General features: G+C 38.4%; 1 non-coding gene across 1 annotated transcript; it reads right to left on the reverse strand.

Annotated features, from left to right (window-relative positions):
- Positions 1 to 5,518: 5,518 nt before the first annotated feature.
- On the reverse strand, positions 5,519 to 5,625 carry LOC131181853 (small nucleolar RNA R71). The gene has a single exon (XR_009150328.1). It is a non-coding gene; the product is annotated as a small nucleolar RNA R71 (small nucleolar RNA).
- Between the last annotated feature and the right edge of the window lie 12,943 nt (positions 5,626 to 18,568).

Consider the following 18,568-nt stretch of genomic DNA (forward strand, 5'->3'; position numbering starts at 1 on the left):
CTCAGATGCGGGCCTCTGAGATGGTCCCACAGCTTCGGATTTACCAGACCTTCTACCTCTTTGTGGTGCAGGGGCAGTGCGTGCGCTTGTGTCGGAGCAGCTGTAGTAGTTCTGCGTGGGCAGTTCCTCAGTTGATGTTCTGTCGACCCACATCTCAAGCAAGCACCAGTCACTCTCCAACACTCCCCCTTATGCCATTTTTGATAGTGTGGACATGCAGAAGATGCTGGGGCTGGTCCCCTGAACCCCATCCTTGGAGAGCTGCCCACTGATGGTGTGGACTGACCTCTCCTAGGGGTGAACTGTGGCCTGGGCCCGAGACCACGACCACTCGTGGCTGAGCTGAACTTTGTGCAGGAGGACCCTTGAACTTCTTCCCTGATGCAGGAGCTGAACTCGACTGACCCGGTCCCCTCTTCTGTTGTCTCTTTCTTCTAGTCCACTCACTAATTCTTACTTTTTCAACCTTTATTGCCGCTTCCACTAACTTGGTAAATTCTGTGATTCCCAAGGCAGTGAGCTGGATCTTGATGTTATCATTTAGTCCCTCTTCAAATCTCTTGCACCTTTCAGCTTCATTAGGGACTATCTCCCTTCCATAACGGCTTAATCTTACGAATTCCTTCTCATATTCAGCCACTGACAACTGTCTCTGCCTCAGGTTAATGAATTCCCTTCTTCTCTCTTCCAAATATACAGTACCCACATACTTCTTCTTGAATTCAGAGAGAAAGAAATCCTAAGTTGCAGTTTCTGGCTGCACTTCACTGGACACGGTGTCCCACCACTCATATGCATCATCTTGCAGTAAAGAGATGGCAGCTTCCAGGTTTTGCTCTAGAGTGCAGTGAAGTTGTTTTAGTATCACTGCTCTGCATTCAACCAATTCTCGGCTGCAACAGAGTCATCTTCTCTCTTACCATAGAAGTCCACAGCTCCGAACTTCCTTAGCCTTTCCAGGTGTGATTTCTGCTGTGGAGCTGGTGGTGGTGGTGGTGGTGTTGGCATTACCCCGGCCATTTGTCTAAAGAAGTCAGCCATTTGTTGGAACATGGCCTGTGGAGGCTGAGGTGCTCGGTTGAGCCGGGCGAGCAGATTCTCTCATGCCCCAGCCTCACTGCTTCAGGTGGAGCATGACTCTCCACTTCCTCCTCAACGGCTCTCTGAGATGAAGGGTCCATATCCTATTCAAAATAAGAAAGATAAACAGATCTGCGTTAGTGTCACCTCGACTCTTACAAATGCAATGCATGGTATGGACTCAATCTAGGCCCAGAAACGCCTAAACCGTGCTCTGATACCACTAAATGTGACACCCCTTACTCGTACAAGATACCCAGTAAGTAATGCCACACTGTACCGGCACACTCTAATATTCCTCAATTAATTTATATCATGCTTTTGCATATAAATTATGAAATAAAAATTAATTAAAACATTTATCAAAAGAATAATTCATTTAAGGATCAGAAAATTATAAATAAAATCATGAGTACTGCTAAAAATGGAGAAAACCGTTCTTCGGAACCTGTTAAAAACACTTCCAATATTTTTATTCCATCATCTCAAACTCCAATATCCAAAATCTCAACAATATTTCTCAATAGCAAATTCTCAATAATCTTTTCATTTCACAAACATCCATTTCTCATATACAAGCGATAAATACATGCTCAAATTTTGCATTCATAGTCATAACTTTCATTATTTACATGGACATCAAAATATATTACATGAGTTCAAATACATATGAGAAAAAAAGTAAAAATCTGCTACAAAATATCAAAATGACAAAATGACACCTAGTGCCCTACCAATGCACTGCAGGTAGTGAGGTGACATGGACACTGCGCAGAACTGCAGGATGGACTCACCCAGTCTGTGGTCTACTGGGCTCACGATCAGGATCTCCAGTACCTACGCGTGGCAAAAGCAACGCCCTAAGCAATAATGCTTAGTGGTGCAATAATAAAATAAAAGGAATAGCAAGAAAATAGATATATAGTGAATGTATATGTTCCATTTATTTTGAATTTGTATATCATTAACTTTGTACACTTTTATTCATTTGGTTGCCCCAAGTAACCTACACTAGACGCATCGGATCGATAACGTAAACCGCACTGGGTATCTAGTACCTCGGGCCGTCACACCATCGGTCACATATGCATCTCCCGGTGTGCAACAGAACAGCTACCAAGCTGTAAATAATCTCAGGCACAAGGCCAAAGCTCAATACAAGGTCAGAATGGCTAAAAGCCATGAAATCACGGAATGGCATATTGCCATGTGCAGTACTGCTAACTGAACCCTATTGGCATGCCAAACTATCCAAACCAATCATGTTAGGTATACTAGGGCATTTGAAACTTTTAAATTCTTCAATTTGTGAATTTCAAATTTTTGGTGTCACTATTCATCAATGGTCAACAAAAATGTTGACTTTTAGAATAAAAATGTGTACATTGACTTTGGCACTCCCAACATACCACATTTGGTGTTTAAAACTTGTTGGCATTAAGTGTTAATACCATTCCAAAGTGTAACTCAACACAAGCAGAATTTTCAGTTTTGGTGAGTCAACTTCACTGTTCCATTGGACACTGTTACTGTTGGAATTTGAAGAAATGTAAAACATGAAAGTTGTTCCTTATTTTTTTTAGTTGAATTTCTTTTTTTGAATCACTCCATTTGGAGTTTTGTAGCTCCAGATATGGCCCAAAAACCCAAGCTGTCCGGATGTGCATTCTGCAGAAAATTACCATATCTACAGTGCATGAACAGTGACTGGAACCACTTGTTTGGATGGGTTCTGGCCATAATTTGGGGTAGGTTCCTTCATGAAAGTTGTTTGTCTATGTCTTAACTTGTTTCTGTAAAAATTTCAGGCCAATTGACCAAATCTACAGTGAGTTATGGCCAAATGAACAGTTACTGTTCATTTGGTCAATTCTGCAGAATTCAGTGCAGGGTATCCGGATTGGGGCCAAGTTTTGGTCCTCTTGCTTTGGTCTTTTGGGCATGGTTTCTTCAGCAAAAATGTGCCATTATAAGCCTAGTTTCATGTCCAATTGGCCAAACACCAATTGGACTAACACAGCCCAAGTTATGGCAGTGCAAAGGGACTGAATTTTCAGTCCCTATGCTGCTGTCCTAGGGCAGTTTATACCTTGACTTTGCCCTATCATTTTTCAGTCCATTTAATGGTTAACTTACCTAAAATGGTCACTAATTGACCATTAAAATGTTCTCTAATAATTTCCTAAGCTAAGTCACAATTTCACCTTTCCAAACCCTAATGTCCAAACCAATTACTCATAAACCTTGATTAACATACTTAGTTCAATCTCCATGCATATTAATACCTTAACCATGATTTCCAACCACTCTAAGTTTATTAAACAATCAAACTCAATCTCCCATAGGGCTGCCGAAATTTGAAGGTACCCTTAACACATGTAATTTACTTCAATTTCTTAAAATCTCTTAGCTCAAAATGATGTTTAACTAAAATTAAAAGAGTGAGAACAAAAGTGTAGCACTAACCTCAACTTTAAGAGTTTCCAAGCTTGCCAACTTTGATTTCTCTTTTCCCTTTTGCTCCCAAACACCTTAGCAAACTTCTAGAATAAATTTTTGTGTTGAGAACTTGAGGAAATATGGTGGGAATTTTTAGGGCTTCATGAGCTTGCTAAGCTCATCAATGGAGGATGGCTAGGGGAGGAGGTTCGGCCAACATGAAGAAAAAGGAAGATGAGCTGATTTTTAGTTTATTTTTGTCCCTTTTATCTCTTATAAATTGACTTGTCAAATTTAAAGTGGTGGGAAGCTTTTTAATTAGGTCATCCTATGTCATAAATCCCATTAATTTCTATTTTCTTTTCTTCTTTTTCTTTCTTCATTCTTTAACTCATTTCTAATTAAATTTTTACCAATATTTATTTATATTTTATGTCATATGATTTATTTATTTAACTGGACAAGTCGGCCGAAAATCGTCTCTGAAGGCGAAATGACCAAAATGCCCTCCGTTTGGCTTAACGGGTCAAAATCGGCTGTACCGATTGAAAAATTTTTCTAGGTATTTTCTTGGCATTCTAATGCCATGGGAACCTCAGTAACCCTTCTCTGGAGTCCCAAAAATTCTTTTACAATTTTTCCCCTGGGTCTAGGGTTCCTCGTTGTGAGAACCGCAACTTCCCTCCGGTTACCCATCGCTTGGGCACCGACTCGTTTGACTTGGTTGTATTTTATTTCTAAAATTTTTACTAAATTTTCCTTATTAATATTTGAGTTAATTATGGTTCCTGACTTTAGTTTAAATATTTTTCCGGACATTCTAGCTGTCCGGACCGACACCGGTCACCGGAACAGTAGAATGTACAGAGTGGTTACCGGGAGGGTGTTACACTCTCTATTACAAAATCCCAACTCAAGCTGGAGTCATGGTTTATGTCAAACTCCATTTGCTATGAATATTATGTTCTCTTTTAATTCCAGTTCTTGATTAAAAGATTTTTCTCATCAGAAACTCTTTTCTGATTAAATCTATCTGTCCTGGCTAGGAACTTGAAATATCAAGAACAATTAAATGAACATAGGATTTTATCTCTATTTACTTAGAGGAACAGAATCCATCTTCATCAACACCTACCTCCATATATAACTAGTAGGAGCTAACACATGCCCATATACCCATACACAGTACAAGTGTGAAAGCAGTATCAAACTCAAACCACCTATATACATGATAACTATGCTATCTTAGGTCTAAAGATTATATGCACTGATATGATTTATGACAATGCATTGACAAGAGTAAACTCCATGTGCTTATCATAAGTGTCACTGGTTCGACCTACTTATCATGTATAAGTGCCTATCATGTTTGTTATATGGCATGAGACTCACCAGTTCATCTTATCTATATCTCATATAAATAACTTGGGAACAAACATGAATACAATCTTTCTGGATAAGTCATGTCCTTATTATGAAGTATCCTCGATTGTGAACCTATTTACGATACTTTGTACTAGAAATACTGTCACTCATATTCTTAACAACTTAAGAATAGAATTTCCAACAAAATATAAATGGACCTTTTCTATTACACATAAATATATTATGTAAACAGAAAAGTGAAAATGTCTTTTATTAATAAAAACATGTACAAGATACATACTAAATGATATGCTCTAGGGCATAATACTAAAACCACAGTGGATGCTAACAATTTTGAATTAAAACTGGCATGGCTCCAGATAATCCAACGACCCAGTTTGGTGGTTCACCAACAAAAGATCCGCACTACCACCTGCAGTGCTTTCTTGCCCTTTGTGATACATTCAAGACGAATGGGGTTTCTGATTAAGCCATAAGACTCAGAGCATTTCCATTTTCTCTTCGAGATAGAGCAAGGAAGTGGTTACTTTCTCAACCAGTTGGAACATTCACCACTTGATAAGACCTTTCTCAAGCTTTTCTAGCAAGGTACTTCCCACCTGCAAAGACTGCAAAGTTGAGAGTTAAACTCAACACCTTTAGGCAAAGGGTAGGTGAATCACTCTATGATGCATGGGAGAGATATAAGGACCTACAGAGAGAATGCCCACACCATGGCATAGAAGATTAGCTCCTGGTTCAGAACTTCTATAATGGGCTACTGCCCTCTACAAGAAGCACAATAGATTTAGCAACAGAAGGTGACCTGATGGAGAAAACAATGGATCAAGTACTTAAACTTCTGGAGAGGGTCGTATATCACAACTATGAGTGGTCAAATTTCTCATGGTCAAATTCTCAGAATCAACCAATAAACAAACAGCAAGGGTACAGACCACCTGCACCCCCTGGATTTCAGAACAAGGGACAAAACCCTACACAGCCACTGCCACTCCCTCAGAACCAACAGCATGAATCAAGGTCAGCTATGGAATCTAAGATGGAAAGCTTCCTAGCAAACCAGCAACAACAAAATGAAATGATCAAACAGCTAGCTTCCAGAATGGACTAATTTGCCACCCACAACAAGATGCTTAAAAATCAAATTACTCAGCAAGTAACCTCTTCAAGCAAAGCTGCTGGTAAACTGCTTAGTCAACTAGAGATGAACCTAAAAGAGCATTGTAAGGCAGTTACATTGAGAAGTGGAAGAATTTTAGAACAATAAGAGGAAGTGCCAACAGGGAAAACCTCTGAAAAATCTAAAAGCCAAACAGAGAAGAAAAAGGAAAAAGCCAAGAAGGATCAGGAGGAGGAAACTGGGAAAAAGAAGAAGCTACCAAAGCCATATCAGCCTCCTCTACCTTTTCTCAGAGATTCCAGAAAGCCAAATTGGATAAGCAGTTTGGGAAGTTTTTAGAATTTTTATAGAAACTTTATATCAACATTCCCTTCACTGAAGCACTCTCTCAGATGCTATCCTACACCAAATTCCTTAAGGAAATTCTATAAAAAAAAAGAAAGATGGAAGACTATGAGATTGTTGCTTTAGCAGAGGAATGCAGTGCCATATTGCAAAACAAACTGCCTCCAAAGCTAAAGGATCCAGGAAGCTTCTCCATACCTTGTCTCATTGGTGATAATAAAATAGACAAGGCCCTCTGCGACCTTGGGGCAAGTGTGAGTTTAATACCTCTATCAATATGCCAAAAGCTGGAAGTTGGAGAACTAAAACCCACAATAATTTCATTGCAACTTGAGAATATTCCTATTAAGATGGGCAAATTCTTCATTCCAATTGATTTTGTTGTCCTTGAGATGGAAGAGAATGTTTAAATCCCCATCATCTTGGGAAGACCTTTCTTGGCAACCGCTGGAGCAATCATAGACGTAAAAAACGGGTGAATGACTCTCAAGGTAGGGGATAAAGAAGTGGAATTCAACTTGTTTGACACAATGAAGCACGAATTCGAGCCTGATGAATGCCTTAGAGTTGACATAGTTGACAAGGAAGTTGAGGAAGAATTTCATAAGACCCATCCTGAACATCCCCTTGAAGCATGCATTGTGCATAGCCACACAGTGAATGATGAGAACACAGAAATAGCAGCCTGTGCACAACATTTAGAAGCTCATCCACTCCTACCCTTGCCTCAAGCTTTCAAGGTAGAAGAGCTGAAAGAGGTATAAACCAAAAGCAATCTGGAGAAAAATTCTGAACAGTTAAAGCTTAAACCTCTTCCCTCTACCCTAAGGTATGCATTCTTGGACTCAAATTCTAAATATCTTGTTATTATTAATGCCAGTCTATCTGAAATAGAAGAGGAAAAATAGCTAAGAGTGCTTAGGACACATAGTAAGAGCATAGGGTATAAAATAGAAGACGTGAAAGGGATTCATCCTTCCATTTGCATACATAGGTGTTTGCTGGTTTTACAACCACCGCAAGTGCACGGATCGTTAACAAGTAATAAAGTGATGAATAAAGTATCGTTCCCACGAGGAATTTGATTAGTAAGTACCAATCTATACAGTAATTTAGACTATTTAGGCTATTGATCAATGAAGGAATGGAAGTTGTCTATTTTAAACACTAAAATGATAAACTTAAAATGAAGTAATCTATTTTGGAACAATTCCAGAATTAAGATTTCACACCTGAATCTTACTATGGATGTTATCTTATTTATTTACTGGTTTTGAGAATCGTTTACCTTGATAGAAATCAGTCCTAAGGTATCCTAAGTCCTCTCTCAAGGTACCCAGGGTGTATTCTAATTAACTTAAACCCGACTTTCGTGGCGACCAAATTAATTAAAATCCCTTAAGGTCTTTGATGAATTTTGAAGTTCTATAAAGGTATCAGCCTATGTCTAGGTTAGAATTCCTAGGTTCAAGATCTTGATTTTCTAATATTAATCTTCACCTTTCAGTCCTTCAATTAATGCCTACAATAAATACTAAGTGGGTACCAGCACATAGCATGCATTATGATCACAAGAAATTAAATCAAGGAACAAATCTCAAATCCAATAAATAAAACTTAATGTTTATCCATAACAATGATTACAAGTATTACTCTCCCAATTCCAGAATATAAAAACTACTCACTCATGAGTTTTGCAAACATCATTATAAAAAGATAAAGACAGTAAAAAGAAATCATATAGAAGAAATAAAATAATAAGAATCCGTTTAAAGAGATGGAATGAAGGAACCGAAGAGAGTTTGTAGCTTTGATTTTGTAGGACTTTGGCTGGAAGACTCCCCTTGATACTGATATTCTTCTCCTCAAGACAACTGGAGAGATTGCAGAATGCGAGTCTCTCTAAAACTCCTAAAAGTGCTATCAAAGAATCCCTCACTCTTTTGGATGTTTTCTCTTTTTATTTATAATAGTTATTCTAGGGTTAGGTCATTTTAAGTCCCAAAAGCCTTAGGAGTCTGATTTTAATCTGTAAACAAGAGCGAGAATTCGGGTTTGAAAACTAGCTGCCGCAAGGTACACGGCCCATGTGTCACTACACGGCCCAGGCCCTGTAACTTACTAGAGTGGAATTGCGGAGTCTTGCATTGGCACAGAGACTTACACGGGTCTGCGCTGGCTACATAGGCCTGGTTACATGGGCCGTGTACTTTTGTTCTCAAACAGTTCTTCAAGCTTGTGCTCGGCAGAGACTTATATGGGTCCCTGTAGATTACACGGTCTAATTACACGACCCCTATACTTTTGTTTCTCCATTGGCTCTCTGGCTTTCATCTGGCAGAAGGTTACGCGGGTCTATGGCTTGGCTTACATGGCCCGTGTATTTTGTATCAGTAGAAATTATGAGCATTTTGACTTCTTCAAGCTTCCCTTTTGCACTCCCATACTTAGGGACTTCACCCAAACACCTGAAATGATGCAGAAAATATGGAACTAAGGGCTTGATAATAGAAATTACAAAAAAAATGAAATTAACTACTATGCATGAGATTACTTACCTAATTGCTATGAGATAGTATAAAATTGTGCTTACAAACATATATACAATTCAAGTGCATCAAATGCCCCCAAACTCAAACTTTTGCTTGTCCTCAAGCAAAAAAAAAAAACTCTGTTTTAAAACACATTTTAGGGGATACTTAGGAATATAACTAACAATTTAATAAGCACAAAATTGAACTCCTCCAACCTTCATACCGATTACCCTCTTTCAAGGCATAAGGGTTTTAATAGCTGCCTGTTTAGAACTTCACCTCCTTTTTGGTGCTTTAACTAATTATTCCTCTTTGTAAGGCCATTAATAAGTCACAAATAACCTGTTTTATCTGGGTAAACTTGAGAAACACTTACTCTCCCAAATTTGCCTCTTTTGTGAGTAATTGTGATGAAGTAATTCAATTCCAACTCCATAGGCATATCTCAATTTTCTATCTCTACTAATGTAGCATACACTTTTCAAAAGATTAAAAGGTCTTTAAAATGGTTGTAATGGGGCTAAAGGGATAATGACTTGGTTGCCAATGAAAGGTTTATAGGGAATGCAAATATAAGGATAACATGTATGCATAAAATATCAAATATAATAAGTTTATTCTACTGATTTTGTATGGAGATGAAGGGCTTTTAGTTTTTATAGTGCTAAGCATGCTTCCATGATTATTGAGACTTCCTTTTTCTCTTTTTTTTTTATATTTATTTAAGTCCCTTTTTTCTTCTCCCTCAAACTCATTGTTTTTGTTGGGTTAGGAAGGCAGACTTTTCTTTGGTTTCAATTTCACACTTGCACTCTTTCTCAAGTTCTTCATCCTCTCTCCATTTTCTTTTTTGCACTTTAATATACTTTTTACTTATGCATTTAACTTCCTTAAAAGGGTAGGTATGTGTTTAGGCTAGGGGCTAGGTAAATAATATGGGTAAGCAAGGAAAATCTAAGGGATAAATATAGGCTTCAAGTTGGTTACAAGGGATATACAGTTTAATTAGGGATGGCTAAGGCTTAGTGAGGTTATAGCAAAGAATGCCTTAATAATTTCTTCATCAAGCATATGCTAGGATTTCGCCTTGATAGGTCCAAGAGACATGTTCTAGAGCTGTTAAAGCATTCTTAGGTTTGCTTGTATTTCAAAAAAATTTCTCCTAATTTCACAAGTTCAATGTGGCAGATTAATGGCTATGAAGGGGTTTAACTAGTCTAGTTCCACTAAAGAGATTAGGTTTTTCATAGACAACATGTTAGAATCCCTTTTTGCCTATCCAGATACGTTCATTCCTTTATCCTGTGGAGTCCAATTATTAGCTTAATAGAAATTGGTTATAGTTCTAAGTTTCACACTTCAAAGTTCAAAATTTTAAAAAATTTTCAATATTTTTCTAGTTTCTGGAATTTTGATACACAAGAATATTATAGCTGAATTTAAACAATGTAATGATATGCATGTAATGATGTGCAATGCACTTGTATCCCCCCCCCCCCTCCCAAAAAAAAAAACTCAAACCAAACATTATCCTCAATGTTAACATAATATGCAAAATTAGAGAAAACGTACACAAATTATAAGAAAGCATATTATTTATTAAGCATTGAAAAGTTTAGGCATAAAGCAAATAAAAGAGACCAATGATTGCAATCTAGGACTAAGGTATTCAGGATTTTACAATAAAGAACCTATCCTATAGTCCTAGGTCTAAAAGGTCTCTAATGGTGATGCTGGTGATGTCTGCTCCTCTTCATCGAGCCTCTCCATAAGCATGTCCAACTTATTGTGGGCTTCCTAGAGGCTACCCTTGATTGCTCGCATTCTATTGTTAATTATGGTCTCCATGTGCTGTAGGTATGCGAGTACCGAGTCTATGGGTGGTGGTGTGTATGGAGGCATTCGAGCGGGGGACTCCTGAAACATGGGCTCCTGAGTTTTCGCCTATGGCTGTGAAGTTTCACCAGGTCCTTCTTATGCTTCGTCTCTCTGAGGGATGGCATTCCCTTCGGTATGCAGCAGATAGCAGGTGTTGCCCACCTTTTTACATATCCCCATGGATATGCAGAAGGTTTGATCTATTCTTGATGTTCCAGTGATAGAGCATAGCCTGTGATGTCCTAGAATGAATTTGAAGTGGAGGGCGATGGTTGTGACCAGGCAACCAAGCACGATGTGCTCGGTAGGCTGATGACAGAGGCAGCGGAGGTGGTTACACAAAAAAAAAGCCGGTGCTCCGGTGCTGCCCCATGACCATACACCACAAGAAGAATAGCTCGCTTGCATTTACCACGCCAAGGCTCTTACCACGGCCCATGATGGTGTGGGCTGTGAACCGATGCATGTAGTGTAGGGCTAGACTTGTGATGCCCATAGATTTGGACTTGCTGGAGTTATACGGCTCTGTGTTTGGGGCAATGGAAATCCAAAAGTTGATGTTGTTATAGAGCATGCAGTTCCTAGGGATCTCTTGGTGGCCAGTGATGTCAAAGCTGAAGATGGCATTGAACTCATCTATGTTCATTACCCGGTCGACACCCAGGAGGTGAAATTTAATTCTGCCTCTGTCTTCCCTGTTAGTAGGCCATAAGGTGGCCTTGAAACTACCCAGAAACTTTAATGTGGTGTCCCGGTATGCTGGGAACTGGAGTTAGGCGAGCCTTATCCACCCGATGCTATCGAGTAGCCCGTTGATCTCATTCTGTAGCCCTATTTGCTCCAGCAGCACAAAATCCATTTATTTTATGGAGCTTATTTTCCGAGTGTGAAGCCGAGTGCACATTACCTTATGGGCATCATCACGGAATCCCCAAGGAATGGAGATGTCCGGTTGGGGAGCGGCTTGTGGTTGGTGTTGCGATGGAGGATGGGCTGGTTGAGAGGGTTGAGGAGAGGCTGCCCTTGTTCTTGGGCATTGGGGTGTTGCCTGAAGGGAAAAAGGTGAGGATTTCCCTCCGTGCCTTGAGGAAGAGCCCATTCTTCGAGCAGATCTCTTTGCAAGAGCCATTGATGAGTTTTTAGGAAGGAGAAGAGTAGGGTTTAATGAAGGGAGAAAAGATTGGACAGGTTTTTATAGACTAGGAGGGGTGGAGATGAAGGTTTTGCCTTTATAAACGGGTTTAATGCGAGGGGTGCATTTAAAGAGCCATTAGGACTCTTCGTTTCATGTGTTTTGCTCCCTAGGAGTCACGTCTGTGACATGATACACAGGTCGTGTATCACTACACGGGTCCTGACATATAGGGCCGTGTAAATTTCTGCTTGAAAATTTCAAATTCTATCATAGTACACAGCCCATGTAAATGAAGGTCTGGGACCCGTGTAACTTACTACTTCTCGAGTTGCTTTGCTGGACGTGTTACACGGCCCGTGTCAAGTTCAAAGAGGACCCGTGTAACTTTCTATCTTCAAGCTATTCTACTAGCAACATTACACAGTCCGTGTAAATTAGGCTATGGACCTGCGTAACTTTTTGTCTCCCTCAGAGCTAAAATTACAAGAAATTTATGGACTTCTAGAAAGTTACACGGAGCGTGTGAAACCAGTACACGACCTGTGTAATTTTTCATTTTCCAAATTTTTCCCAAATGAAAATTTGTGTTATCACAACACATGAAATGGATGCAAAGATTAGCAATAGAGCTACTTCCCCTATTTTGTTCAATCTTCTCTTTTGTGGTTCTGACTTGGTGATTCCTCTCCTCTCTTATTCTTTACTCCCTTTTTTTTTTCTTTTTCTAGGAGGTCCTACAAAATGAAATACTAATGAGTATGAAACAAAAATTAATATAAAAAAGGAAAAGAAGAAAAGTTCAGAAAAATTTTGGGTTGCCTCCCAAAAAGTGCTTGTTTATAGTCTTTAGCTGGACTTTGCTTATTTATGGTCCGTGAGTAGGATGGTCGAGGGTGTAATTGACTCCCATTTCTATGGGTTCTCCCTGAAAGTAAGGTTTCAGCCTCTAACAATTGACCTTAAATGCTCATGAGGTTTCACTCCACACTTCTACTGCTCCATGTGGAAAGACTTGAGCGACCTTAAAAGGTTCAGACCATCTTGATTTCAGCTTCCCTGGAAATAGTTTCAATCTAGAGTTGAATAATAGGACAAGATCTCCTTCTTTTATTTCTTTCCTTGCTATGCTCCTGTCATGCCATCTTTTGGTTTTATCCTTAAAGATTTTGGAATTTTCGTATGCATCTTATCGGATTTCTTCCAACTCATTCAGTTATAGGAGCCTTTTTTCATCAGCAGCTTTGAGTTCAAAGTTTAGGATCTAAATTGCCCAGTAAGCTTTATGCTCAAGTTCAATAGGGAGATGGCATGATTTTCCATAAACCAATCAGAAGAGTGTTGTGCCAATTGGGGTTTTATATGCAGTGCGGTATGCCCACAATGCATCATCTAACTTCATGCACCAGTCCTTCCTGGATCTATTTATAGTTTTCTCTAAAATCTGCTTTAGTTCCCTGTTTGAGATTTCTACTTGGCCGCTGGTTTGAGTATGATAATGTGTGGCCACCTTGTGATTCACTCCATACTTTTTCATTAGTGTTTCAAATTGTAGGTTGTAGAAGTGACTTCCTCCATCGCTGATTATTGCTCGTGGTGTACCAAATCTTATGAAGATATTCTTCTTCAGGAACCTTGTAACTACTCTAGCATCGTTGGTTGTTGTGGCTATTGCTTCTACCCATTTTGACACGTAATCAACACCAACCAAAATATACTTATTTCCATGGGAAGAGCAGAATGGGTCCATGAAGTCTATCCCCCATGCATCAAACAATTCTACCTCAAGTATACCATACAGTGGCATTTCATTCCTATTTGAAGTGTTACCTATTCTTTAGCATTGATCACAAGCTAGGACAAAGGATCTCACATCTTTAATGAAGGAGCGGAAGCGTGAAAAACACAAGATTATACCATTGAATTCAAAAATTTTCACCTAGGGTCACATGCACCATGCAAGATTTATTTTTATCTATTTGATTTCAATGATAAACAACATATTAAAACTCTTTTAATATGTTTTTGGATCTGTATTTGCCATTTAAGATTTTAAAATTAATCAGATTAATTTTAGAACCCTAGATTAAATCAAGAACGATTACACTAACCTCTTGATGTGCGCCATTGAGATTCGTCTTCAGGACACCAGATGTTGTCCCTCTAGCTTGTCCACACCAAGAACACCTATGGCAGCCCTTGAACAGCCTCTAAAGCTTTTTCTATTAATTAGAAATTCAAGTTCTGCCTTTTAAGAGATTAGAGATGTAAACAGGACACTAGAAACAATTTCTAGTGTTCTTAATTCAAGAGATTGATGGCTAATCTCTTTGAATTGATGAGAGATGAAGAAGAATAGCTGGAGAGGCTCAAAGTGGCGTGACATATGAGAGGAGAGGCTGCTGGTTATGTTTTCTTTTCATAACCCCACTTAAATAGCTAGGTTAACACATTAAACCCTAGCCACATGTCACCTTTTGATTAGCTCTAGGTTTAAGTGACCCAATCACATTGTGCCAAGTGTCAAACCTATATTTAATCTTGATTTTAATCATCTTACATGATTAAAAATATTTGGCAAGCTTATGTGTTATGCCATGTGTCACCATCTCATGGTGCCACGTGTCACACTGCAAAATGACCAAAATGCCTCTGTGTCTTAATTTTGAGTTCTTAACCCAAAATAATTATTTTCTTCTTCTAATTAATTTATATCAAATATAAATTAATTAATTAATCTCTATTAATTAATTTCTCATCAATTAAATTCATATTTAAACACTTTAAATATAAATTTAATTTATACTACACATCCAATAATCTAGATTTGGTTTCAAGTCATGCTAGGGACTTTGCAATTTTATTGCAAACCAAATCTATTTAATTAATCAATTAAACTCTTTAATTAATTAATTAAATCATATTTAAATAGGTGATAACTTGTGTATGTGTGTGACTTACTAGGCTCATCACTAATTGGCAATGAGACATGATATCAACTCTTAATATCATCGAACTCTTTCTTACCATAAATGATTTCTCTAAATCATTTTATGAACCTCATAGACCATGGTTAACACCTAGCATAGCATGCCATGGCCACCCAATTAGTAATAAGATTTACCTTAAATGAACCTATAATCATATGTTACCATGCACTAGAATCTCTCTGTTACAAAATCCCAACTCAAGAGTCATGGTTTATGTCAAACTCCATTTGCTATGAATATTATGTTCTCTTTTAATTCCAGTTCTTGATTAAAAGATTTTCTCATCGAAACTCTTTGAATAAATCTATCTGTCTGGCAGGAACTTGAAACATCAAGAACAATTAAATGAACATAGGATTTTAACTCTATTTACTTAGAGAACAGATTCCATCTTAATCAACACCTACCTCCATATATAACTAGCGTGAGCCAACACATGCCCATATACCCATACATAGTACAAGTATGAAAGGATCAAACTCAAACTACCTATATACAAGATAACTGTGCTATCTCAGGTCTAAAGATTATATGCACTGATATGATTTATGACAAAACATTGACAAGAGTAAACTCCATGTGGTTGTCATAAGTGTCACTGGTTCGGCCTACTTATCATTTATAAGTGCCTATCAAGTTTGTTATATGGCATGAGACTCACCATTCCATCTTATTTATATCTCATATAAATAACTTGGGAACAAACATGAATACAATCTTTCTGGATAAGTCATGTCCTTATTATGAAGTATCCTCGATTGTGAACCTATTTATGATACTTTGTGCTAGAAATATTGTCACTCATATTCTTAACAACTTAAGAATAATATTTCTAACAAAATATCAATGGACCTTTTCTATTACACATAAATATATTATGTAAACGGAAAAGTGGAAATGCCTTTTATTATTAAAATATGTACAAGATACATACTAAATGATATGCTCTAGGGCATACTACTAACATTTAAACAAATGTGGCCAATAAAATCCTGCTTGCAAGATCTTGGCTGCTGTTTTTGAGGTGCTAAAATGTCGTCCATAAAGTGATGAATGGCAGTGATGAAGGATACTTTCCATATCTTCCTCTAGTATGCATCTTCTTATCAGCCCATCATTACATCTCTTGTACAGTAGAGGTTCCTCCCATATGTAATATCTCACATCATGTAGGAATTTCTTCCTTTGCTAATAAGTCAAGTTTGGAGGCAATACCCTGCATACAAGAAAATTAACAAAGTCAGCATACCATGGAGCCTTGGTGAATGCAAGTAATTGCTCATCAGGAAATGAGTAATCAATTGGCAAATCCTCAAAGTCTCCTGTGTACTCCAATTTCAACCTGGAAAGATGATCAGCCACTATATTTTTGGATCCCTTTTTATCCTTGATTTCAAGGTCAAATTCTTGTAAGAGTAGAATCCATCGAATCATCCTTGGTTTTGCTTCCTTCTTATTCAAAAAGTACCGGATTGCAGTATGATCTATGAATACAATGACTTTTGACCCAATTAGGTAAGATCTGAATTTATCAATTGCAAACACTACTACTAGGAATTCCTTCTCTGTGGTAGCATAATTGATTTGTGCGTTATCGAGTGTCTTGCTAGTATAATAAATGGCATGGAGCTTTTTATCTTTTCTTTGCTCGAGCACCACTCCAACTGTAAAGTCACTCGCATCGCACATCACCTCGAATGGTAACTCCCAATTTGGTGGCTGCATTATTGGTGCTGAGATCAGGGCTTCTTTGATCCTTAGCAAGGACGGGAGAGGTTTAAGCTCTACCTGTTTGGCGTTTTCTTGGAGCTTGATCTTGGGCTGTTCCTCTTTTAACTCCTCCATCTCGGAGGCTTTAGCTAGGGGTGGTAGGGGTGAATGAGCTGCTAACTGTTGTACACAGGCTGCTATTTCTGTGTTTTCATCATTCACTATGTGGCTGTGCACAATACATGTTTCAAGAGGATCTTTAAGATGTGTCTTATGAAATTTCTCTTCAACTTGTTTATCAATTATGTGAACCTTGATGCATTCATCAAGTTCGAATTTGTGTTTCATTATGTCGAACAAGTTAAACTCCACTTCTTCTTCCTCTACCTTGAGGGTTAGTTGCCCATTTTTTACGTTTCTGATGGCTCTGGCAGTTGCCAAGAATGGTCTTCCCAAGACGATAGGGATCTGAACATTTTCTTCCATTTCAAGGACAACAAAGTCTACTAAAATGAAGAATTTGCCCACTTTGATAGGGATGTTCTCAAGTATGCCCACTGGATACTTAACAGATCGATCAGCCAATTGCAATGAAATTGTCATGGGCCTCAGTTCTCCGATCTCCAGCTTTTTGCATATTAATAGAGGCATTAAGCTCACGCTTACCCCTAGATCGTAGAGAGCCTTGTCTATTTTCTTGTTGCCAATGAGGCAGGGTATGGAGAAGCTTCCTGGATCTTTCAACTTTAGAGGCAGTTTGTTTTGCAGTATGGCACTGCATTCCTCTGTTAGAGCTACTGTCCCTTAGTCTTCCAACTTTCTTTTCTTTGACAGAATTTCCTTAAGAAATTTGGCATAGGATGGCATATGAGAGAGTGCTTCAGTGAAGGGGATGTTGATATAAAATTTCTATAAAACTTCTAAAAACTTCTCAAACTGCTTGTCCAATTTGACTTTTTGAAATCTCTGAGGAAAAGGTAGGGGAGGCTGATATGGCTCTGGTAGCTTCTTTTTCTTCCCTGCTTCCTCTTCCTGATCTTTCTTGGCTTCTCCCTCCTTTTTCTCTGCCTAGCATTCAGATTTTCCTCAGGTCTAATCTATTGGTTCTTTCTCTAATTATACTAGAGTTCTCCCAATCCTCAATGTAACTGCCTTACAATCCTCCTTTGGGTTCATCTCCGGTTGACTAGGCAGTTTACCAGCAGTCTTACTTAAAGAACTTGCTTGCTGAGCAATTTGATTCTCTAGCATCTTGTTATGGGTAGCAAGTTGGTCCATTCTAGAAGTCAGCTATTTAATCAATTCATTCTGTTGTTGTTGACCTGCTAGGAACCCTTCCATCATGGATTCCATGGTCATCTTCAGTTCAAGTTGCTGAGGTTGAGGAGGCAGTGGTGGTTGTGCAAAGTTTTGGCCTCTATTCTAAAATCTAGAGGGTGTTGGTGGTTTGTACTCCTGTTGCTTGTTTATTAGCTAGTTCTATTGATTGGATAATGAGAAATTTGGGTGGTTCCTCTATCCAGGGTTATAAGTGTTTGAATATGGGTTATTGGGCTATCTCTGGTTGAAGTTTCCTCCATTATTCACATAGTTCATCTGCTCTGTAAAGGGTTCATTAAAGCTGTTATATTCTGAATATCCTCCTCCATAGTTGTCATCATGTTGACTATTCATCCCTACTGCATTGGCTTGCATTTTATCAAGCCTCCTTGTGAGCTAATCAAATTGAGCATTTATCATGCATAGGGCATCCACTTCTAAGACTCCTGCTGTTCTCTTTGCATTTCCTCTTTCATTTGACCACTCATAATTATGGTATGCAACCCTTTCTAGAAGTTCAAATGCTTGTGTCACTGTTTTCTCCATTAAGTCACCTTCTGCAGCTGAATCAACTGTGCTTCTTATAGAGGGTAGTAACCCATTATAGAAATTTTGCACTAGTGGCCAATCCTCT

This window comes from Hevea brasiliensis, chromosome 7 (genome assembly GCF_030052815.1).
Source record: "Hevea brasiliensis isolate MT/VB/25A 57/8 chromosome 7, ASM3005281v1, whole genome shotgun sequence".
Taxonomy (NCBI): domain Eukaryota; kingdom Viridiplantae; phylum Streptophyta; class Magnoliopsida; order Malpighiales; family Euphorbiaceae; genus Hevea; species Hevea brasiliensis.